Source organism: Physcomitrium patens, chromosome 18, assembly GCF_059467195.1.
Source record: "Physcomitrium patens ecotype Gransden chromosome 18, ASM5946719v1, whole genome shotgun sequence".
In the NCBI taxonomy this organism is placed as follows: Eukaryota; Viridiplantae; Streptophyta; class Bryopsida; order Funariales; family Funariaceae; genus Physcomitrium; species Physcomitrium patens.
This window is the reverse complement of record NC_143427.1, coordinates 69,598-79,245: the sequence shown is the minus strand read 5'-3', so window position 1 is coordinate 79,245 and position 9,648 is coordinate 69,598.

Here is a 9,648-nt window from a genome sequence, read left to right as displayed (position 1 = left end):
GATTGTATGCGATCCAAATTTGATGCAAAAGGTACAAAATGTGTGTTTCTTGGATATTGTGAAGGTACCAAGGCATATAGGCTAATGTGTTTGGATACCAAGAAGATCATTAAAAGTCGTGATGTTGAATTTATGGAGCATAAAAGTGCTTGTGAGCACTTGGAGATGTGTCCAAGTGGGAGTAATGGTGTGTTTTTGGACACATCTTCAATTTCAGCAATGAAAGAAGAAGAAGAAGATGAAGACAATGAAGAAAGTGCAGATTTGAATCAACATGAAGAACCAAAGAAGATGAAAAAGAAGAAGAAGAAAGTGTATACAATTGGGATGACAAACAATGAAGAAGTTGAAGATGATGATGATGATGAGGAATACCAACCTTTGAGTGAGAAGAGACAAGGTTCAAAAGAAAAGAAGGTTGAAGAGCATCAAGGTGAATCTTCTTCAAATGATAGGAGATATCCTACAAGTGAAAGAAAACAACGTGGTGAATGGTGGAAGGACCATATCTTTCCTCAAGTAAGTGAAGAACATGCCAATGTTGCACTCTTTGCTGATCCATTGAATATATGTGATGCTATGAAGTCTACGAATGCGTTGAAGTGGGAGGAGGCTATGGAAGAAGAGTACAAATCTCTCATGAGCAATGGAACATGGGAATTGACTCAACTTCCACCAAATCGATCTTCAATTGGTTGTAAGTGGATGTTTAGAACCAAGAGGGATGCAATGGGTGATATTGTGAGATATAAGGTAAGGTTAGTTGCCAAAGGATACTCACAAGTTGCTTGGTGTTGATTTCAATGAGACATTTGCTCCCGTGGCTAAGTTCACCACCATTAGAACCATTGTGGCAATTGGGGCAGCAATGGACTTGGAGATGCATCAAATGGATGTGAAGACGGCTTTCTTGAATGGAGAGTTGGAAGAAGACATCTACATAGATCAACCTCAAGGATTTGTAGAAGATGGCAAGCAACATCTTGTTTGTAAGTTGAAGAAATCCTTGTATGGACTCAAGCAATCTCCAAGGGCATGGTATCAAAGAATTGACACATTCTTTGTTAATGAGGGATTCCAAAGAAGTGAGGTGACCATTCTATGTATGTGATATAATCAAAAGAGTTCTTGATGATTGTTATCCTTTATGTAGATGATTTAATCATCTTAACCAATACTTTAAAGATGATGGATTGGTTGAAGATAAAGTTAGAAAAGGAATATGAGATGAGTGATTTGGGAGAGCTTCACTATTGCTTAGGAGTGGAATTTGCAAGAAATCGTGCTAATAAGACCATCACAATGAACCAAAGGAAGTACATTGAAGGAATGTTGAAACGATTCAACATGGAGGATTACAAGCCTATTGGAACACCTTTGGAGTCCAATTTGAAGTTGATGAAGCTCACAGATGAAGAGTTTGCACAAGTTGAAAGCCAAATGCAAGGTGTTCCATACAAGGCAGCAGTTGGGTCACTTATGTATGCAATGGTTGGCACAAGGGTGGATCTTGCTTATGCGGTGAGTGTCGTAAGTCAACACATGTCAAAAGCAGGACCACTTCATTGGGCAACCATCAAGAGGATCATGAGGCGGTCAACAACGGGCTATGTATTCTTTGTTGGAGTGGGAGCAATTTCATGGAATTGCAAGAGGCAACCCACAATTGCAAGGTCCACAATGGAGGCGGAGTACATGGCAGCAAGCCAGGGTGCAATGGAAGCAACATGGTTAAGGCAAGTTTTGGAGGACATTAGACTTGTGCAATTGGAAGCAACTCCATTGAATTGTGACAATCAAGGATGCCTTGCTTTTGCAAAGAATCCAAAGCATCATTCAAGAACCAAGCACATTGACATTCAACATCACTTTATAAGAGAGAAGATTGAAATGGGAGTGATTGACTTGAAGTATTGTGCAACAGAAGATATGCTTGCTGATTTGTTAACAAAGGCATTGGTCAAAGATAGACATCATATGTTGACAAAGGCATTAGGTTTGAAGGGCTTTGACAATTAGCAAAGTGGGAGTGTTGAGGTAAAAGATAAAGATGTTGAGATAAATAGGTAATAGTAAAAGTAGAATAAGTTATCTTATAGAGAATATTCTCTTAGGTAAGTTACTAATGGTCAAAGGCAACTAAGGACTAAGTGGCGGCTAGGGTCTCGATAGGCGGCTAGGTTTAATGTCTCGACAGACGGCTAGGTTTAGAGTCTCGAGAGGCGGTTAAGTTTAGGATCTCGAGTGGCGGCTAGTAATAGATGAATGTGGATGAATTCTATACATATTGGATGTGAACTCTGATTATAAGTAACGGGTGTTGGAAGTAAGAGACATCTCATTCCACACTTCTCTTATGTGCAACCTTCGCGATTTCTACTTACTTGTGTTATGCTTATAGTATTTCTTCAATAAGAAGTGTGTGAAATTTTACTGTACTTTTTGTATACAACATGCAATAGAATGAAATGCAACTAGAGACACCATACAAAGGTAACTAGCCAAAGTCATTACTGACTTATAGTATAGCCCCAGTAATACAATCTACCAAGAAAAACTCACATGTTATGTAAATCTAATCTAATAAGTCAAAAAATAGAAAATCAAAGATCAAGATATTTGAATTAGGATAAAAATATAGAAAGCATTTGAGTAGTATATAGGAGAGTTTTTTGGACTCACAAGAAAAGATTGGCGACTTCTAATATAACAAAATTAGTAAATAAAAGTGAAAAGCGACATAGTCATTCAAACGTGTTGGCCTATATATGCCATTAATTCTATAATAAGTTCTCCAGAGCCCGTCTTGCCACAAAAATAACAAGGTAGGGAGAAATTAAAGCTTTATTATGTATTATGGAAAGATTAAATACATAGAAAAAAAATAAGATTAAGTAAGCTCCTATCTTTAGTCAAATTCATAGCAGTTATAAAAAAATATAAGTAGAGATAAATCATTGGGCCAAAATGGTGTTATCTTAGAATTCTATGAAAAATTCTAAGACATTTTGAGACCAAAGTACTTAATCATGTTGTAGAAAAGCATACAAAAGAAATAATTCTTTTGAAGAGTTATCCAAGGATTAATAGCATTTTTACATAAAGAATAGATACAGTATAATCTATTAAATTGGAGGCCTATAACTCTACTCAATGTAGGATAAAAAATATATCCCAAAGCTATGCAACTTTGATTTCAATTAGTATTGATGAATATTGTCAATATGGATCAATCAACTTTTTTACCTATTAGATATATATTGAATAAACTACTTTTGTTACATGAAACAATGGTATGAAAAATCAAGTCAATTACATCTTTTTTTGAAATTGGACTTTTGAAAAGTAGTATGGTAGAATAGAAATTTCTATTACATACAATGGAGGCAATTGGATTACTCAAAAAATTTATTTATATGGTTAATTTTTTACTCATTGATGTAAAAACATGTGAGAAAATTAATGGATCTATCTTTTAGTCTTTTAAGATTAGAGAAATGAGGTATGGTTGTCTACTTGCTCCTTACCTATTCTTTATGGTAGTAGAAGTACTCAATATAATAGTGATGAAGGAAGCTAATGTGGAACTTATTAAAGATATATAATTACTTATTAATAATAAAAAAATAAATCATGACATAATATATTATAAATACCTCTTTAATTCTATTAGGAGAAAAATAAAATATTCAATATGTCATTTATATATTTAAAACCTTTTTGTCTCGGATCAAGCTTAATTATAAATTAGAGTAAATCAAGCGGACATTAAAAGAATAACATTACTTCTATTTGATTGAAATAGACTAGTAAATTGGATATCTAATAGCTAGAAGAGGATAAATCAAGTAAGTTATTAGGAGCACCATTTGGACTTTTGTTAAATTCAACAAATTTTGATATTATTTTATAACAAAAAATTAACAAAAAACTAAACCATTGGTATTCAACAATGATTAATACCACTAATAGAGGAATAATTGTCAACACAATTTTATTATTAATAATGTTCTATTTTATTTTTTTATAGGGTGGTACAAAGTAAGGTATAGCAAAGATAAAAGCATTTCTAGGAAATTACCTTGCAAGAAGGACGATAAAATAGCATGATTAAAATATTGTCAACCATTAAATAAAAGAGGTATTAATTTAATCAACTCAACTAATGTAATAATAGCCTTACTAGTCAAATGGGTTGTGAAAGCTTTAGAACTATTAGAGTCCAACTTATACATAATGTTGCATTACCACCTTAGTCAATTTCAATCTTATACAAGAAGGCAATGGTAGCCAAGTTTCAAATTTTTTACCAAAATAAAACATTAAAGTCACGAAGGGTTAATAGTATAGAATAGGATTTTGGTGGCATGAAAAAATATCATTCTTGAGCTAACATACCTTCTTCCAACCTACCAAGAGGAATGAATCAATTGTAGCATTTGGCGTAATTCAATTATAAGCTACATTGATCTTGACTTTTAAAAAATAAGAACAATAGAATTACAATAAATGGGATTGAAAAATTATAAAGATCAATAGACAAATGGCAATTTTCTAAGTTTTATAAAAATTAAAGATTATTTTAGATTAATGCTAAATGAAGAGGGAGCTTAAAAAGCATTAATCACAAAGACCAATTACCAAAAAAACCAATTTATTTCAAATCTATTACTAGAATTACATGAAGGTGAATAAGTAGATCTATTTCTAAATGATGACACTTTCATATTGACTATAGTATGCAAAATATTTTAAGAATACATAGCTAATATATTCTCTTCAAAATTTTGGATCCCTATATCAATTAAAATTTACAAGTCTAAAGAGAGACTTAGTAGCTTGTGTAAAACTACACTTGAATGGAGATGTGCTCAAAATGAAGAAAATAGGATCAATGATTTTAGTGGAAGATACATCACAAGTAGCGTCAAATAGGTCCAAGTATTAATAATATATAAAGGATCAAAAAAGAAAGCTATACACCTTTACTATGAAAGGATTGATCAAATTGTATAGAATTCTAAGCATTTCTAGTAGCTTGAGGACATTCCACCCATAAAAAACTCCATGCATATGGGTCAATTCTTATATATGAAACATCACATAGTCTCGAATGCAAAAACTTAGAAATAGAGAAGTATTCTTTAGTCCAATTTTAAATTTAAATGAACTAATATATGGAATGCTAAGAAGGCGCAGAAGAAGCAGGATTTATATGGATGACATAACATAGAGCCATTGTAGTAAATTCATAGAAAGAAAAAATTTGTAGAAACATTGATCAATGTTATCTAGAATGTCTCTTAAGCACATGCAAAACTAAGTTATAAAAATCTTGGAAATATAACTCTCTAAAAAATACATGGTTTTGGAGACTAAAAATTATTCAACTTTTTATACTAAAGACAACAATCAGTTCACTTTGGTAGCAAACATATAATACCAACACAACTAAGATGCATCACAATGATAATAATCTCAAACAACAAAAAGATACAATGGCATATACTAATCAAAGATCAAGACTCAATCAATTTTTTCATTATTGAAACATTATATATTTGCATATTGAATCCTACAAAGATTCAAAAAAATAAGTAGATTATAAATTTTACTATGAGAAATCACCATATAGGTGCTTTAAATTGAAAGGAATATTGCAACGTTCAATGGGATATATTGGCAATTTCTACAAGTTTATTACAAGATAAGGTTATAATTAGTAGTTTATGGTACAAACATATGAATAAAATTATGAATCAATATATAATTAACACCATTACAAGCTACAAAACTCATTAAATAATTCTATTATAAATGGTGCACAAATAACGTACTAGCAATGAAATAGATCAATAGGTTTTGGAATAGAAGATGTCATATTTAAATAATAATATAGATCTTATTAATTAATATGTTTGATTATCTCTCGATCAGTATTTTATTCGAGCTATGAAATTTATCTTATTTATAATAGAAAAAACTCATTTGTATCAAAAAATAATGTAATGTCTATATTAGATAAGAAACTATACAAAATCTCAATTTTTGTGAGATTTGATACAAAATCATAATAACATATTATAAAAGCCAAAGTTCATAATTATGATATTTTACATAAAATAATTGATTTAATTTAGATATATATTATAGTTAATTTGGAAGTCTAATTAAATTTAAAAATCCTAATTCAAACCACCTATATTTTGATTTTCCAAATAGATAATAATTAGAATAATATCCAATCATCAATCATATGAAAAAAAAATAAAAATAAAAATAAAAAAAATCTATGTATATTTTTAGCTTAATAGATGTGATTGTTGTTTTATTTATTCTACAATTCCTTCCAGAATAAACCTCGTATAGGAGAATTCGAACATAGGGAAAGACTAAGCGCATGAGTTTCATTTGTTAGGGTCATACAATTAATCGTATTCCGAACTACTAAAATACTAAGAAATACTATAATGCTTCTTTCCAATAACAATACTCCTTCATCAACTAATAACCACAATGTGCAATCCTGCACTCTCAAAAGACCGCTCAAAATTCTATAAATTCCATCCAACACCAAGAATAACAGACTTCACTCCAACCAATCTGAATTCACAGAATTCCTGTAATCACAGACTTCCTCTGTTGAAACACACACAAACAACTCTCAATAAACAATAATCATAATCATCGAATAACTTGTCATATAATTCAATCACTCAGTACTCCAATTACATAATCAATAACTCATAAATCAATCTTTGATTTATTCCACAGACTTACTTTTCAGTATTCAAAAACTATCCATTATTCTTTAACAACAAAGAAAACAAAAGAAACAAAGAAGAAGCACCAAGCTTAACCCCACTCATGACTATCACACCGGCCCCCAATAAACTTCTACAACTCCAATATAGTTGCTACTGTTTCCAAATTCTAATCATAATCCTATAATAACCACTTTTAATAACTGAATCAATCATCCGTCTTCCTAAACTGACTATTCTATGGACTATTAATCTATTTTATCAATATCTTACAAAAATAAACTAATATATATTTTACCTAGCTCTACTCCTATCTATGCAAATCCTCACAAACACACAATTGATTCCTATGTAAAAACTACTTAACAAAATTCTACAAAATTATTAATTCCTCTGGCCCACCTAATTAATCATTTGTTGTATTATCGAATGTAGGTTCTACCAATTCTAGTTCTAAATTCAAATTTTCCTCCTCCTCCAATCTGTCCATCGACTCCTTCCTCAACTAGTTTAATAGATCTTCATTATACTCATCCAATTCACAGACTTAAGCCTCCAGTTTCAAGATTTGGGCATCACGGAGTTCCAATTGATGTTGTTGCTGACTCATCCATTCTAGAACATCTTCAATTGACACTTGAGACTGGCTTCTCACTATTAACTCTTCCGTCAATTTTGTCACCTCAGCTTGTAAAACTTCGATTTTGGACCTCAACTTCTCCGTTTTGTATCTGGATTGGTCACTCAATACTTCTTTCTCTTCTGTCAATAACTCTGCCTTGTCTCCTTCCGCCTACAACTGGCATTTAAGTTTCTCCTATTCCAAATCCTATGTCTTGCGATTCTGAATCAATTTGTTTTGTTGTCCTTCCACAATCCATAAGATGTGTTCTTTTTCTTTCATCCAAGACTCATATTGGTAAATCTATTTCCGCTCCAATACTAGCTTGGATTCTCCAATTTCATTTATCATCCATTCTTGTTCTTCAATTCTTTGGTTTTGCTCTAATATTACCTTCTTACTGTCCTCAAAATCCCATTTGCTACTGCCCTCTACATCTAATGCTCACACCATATAATGTATTTGTGAAATGTGCTTCAATAAAGCATTCTTAAGAGGTATTCCTTCGGGCAATCGATCTTGTGGAAACGCCAACTCATTAATATCCTTAGAAATTGGGGTTTCATTTTTCTCTTCTACCGCTAAATAAATTGGAACTCGTTTTGATTCAATAAATGGAACGACCCTTTGTACCACTATATGACTTAACTCTCCAATTTTGTGTATTACATTATTTGTATTGACAATTTGTGCCAACAAAATTATTCTCTCTATAGAGACAACGACACTAGTACAGGGACTTTCTTCTACAGGCATTGTTTGACACAATGTATGTGCAATCACAAAGATACACATAATTGAAAAAAAGTAAATAAGTGAATTTCTCTAATTTCTACTTGGTTCCTATCTCCGCTTGAATACGAGTGGCTACGTACATTGCCCAGTTGAACACCATCCCTTCTAGTGCCCCTACCGCTCCCTTGAAATATCTTCCTGGATTGAAGTTGCTTGAGTCATCAGCTCCTACCGCAATTTCTCCAATGGGAAGATACAGCACCTTTTCCAAGATTGTTCCATCAATCCCGATAATTCGCCCTTGTACCACACTCGATCCATCCTTCGGGTCGTAGTTTGCGATATATCCCTCCTCTAATGACACATTAATTGATGGTAAGCGATTTGACAGGTGCAAAAACTAGAACAACTATGCATTTTGAAAGTCTTTTATTCTTTTTGGCGTCCAGCAGATATCCAATTTCAACGGCTCCATATTTGTAACGACTATCACAAAAGGTGGTTTTGATGTGCGTCTAACTCTCACATTTTGGCCTCTATCCTCTTTATCTATAGCTCGCTTTGTACTTTCAATTGCCATGATGCTTCTCCTCTCAAACTCTTAACTGAAACTACTACACTCGAAAACTCAAAAAACACAAGAACTAGCAATCTCAAAAAACAACCAAGAACAACAACACAAAATAACCTCTAACTGGTGCCCCACTCCTATTCTCTTACTACCAGTGATCATGACAACATATTACCTATACTATCCGTTTCTCACCTTTGTCCCATCTGACACATTAATAATTATTAACTATCTTTTCAGCCGCTTCTACACTCTAACGCACTTATATCATACTTGGATCTACCTTGTGTCCATTCGAAGTCACTCCTCCAAGAAAAATGAAAACCCATCCCAGATTTTATGTATTATATAACTATAATCGGTTCCCGTTAATGCGGGTACTGAAGCGATGGCCCATGAAATCCTCCAATTGAACAGATTCATTGGAAAAACCTTCAATTACTCGATACGGTCCGTGCCAACGAACTTGAAATTTTCTCAAAAAATGATTAAATCGGCTATCATATAGTAATATCAAATCATTGGGCATAAAAATCTTCAGACGCAATTTACTATCATAGTAATTCTTCCTCCATTTTTGAGTTGCATTTATGTGGAAAAGAGCTGTAGCTCATATTTCATCCAATTCTTTCAATTTTATCAACCGAGAATAAAAAGGACTCTTTGTCACTGAGTCATTCATCCAAAGCAATTCATAAATTTTGAACCTCCAACTCAATGGATAAAATTGCCTATTGACCATAAACTAGTTGAAACGGAGTAGAGTTGGTAGTTACTTTATATGCGATGCGATATGCCTACAAAGCCACAAAGAGTTTGGTCTCCTAATTGGTGCCCGCCCCTAAAATTGTCTTAATCAAGACCTTGCACAAAATTTCATTGATCTTTTTCATTTGTCCATTAGCACGAGGATGATATGGAGTGGTTTTTCGATGCTTAATCTCATATATGTTCGT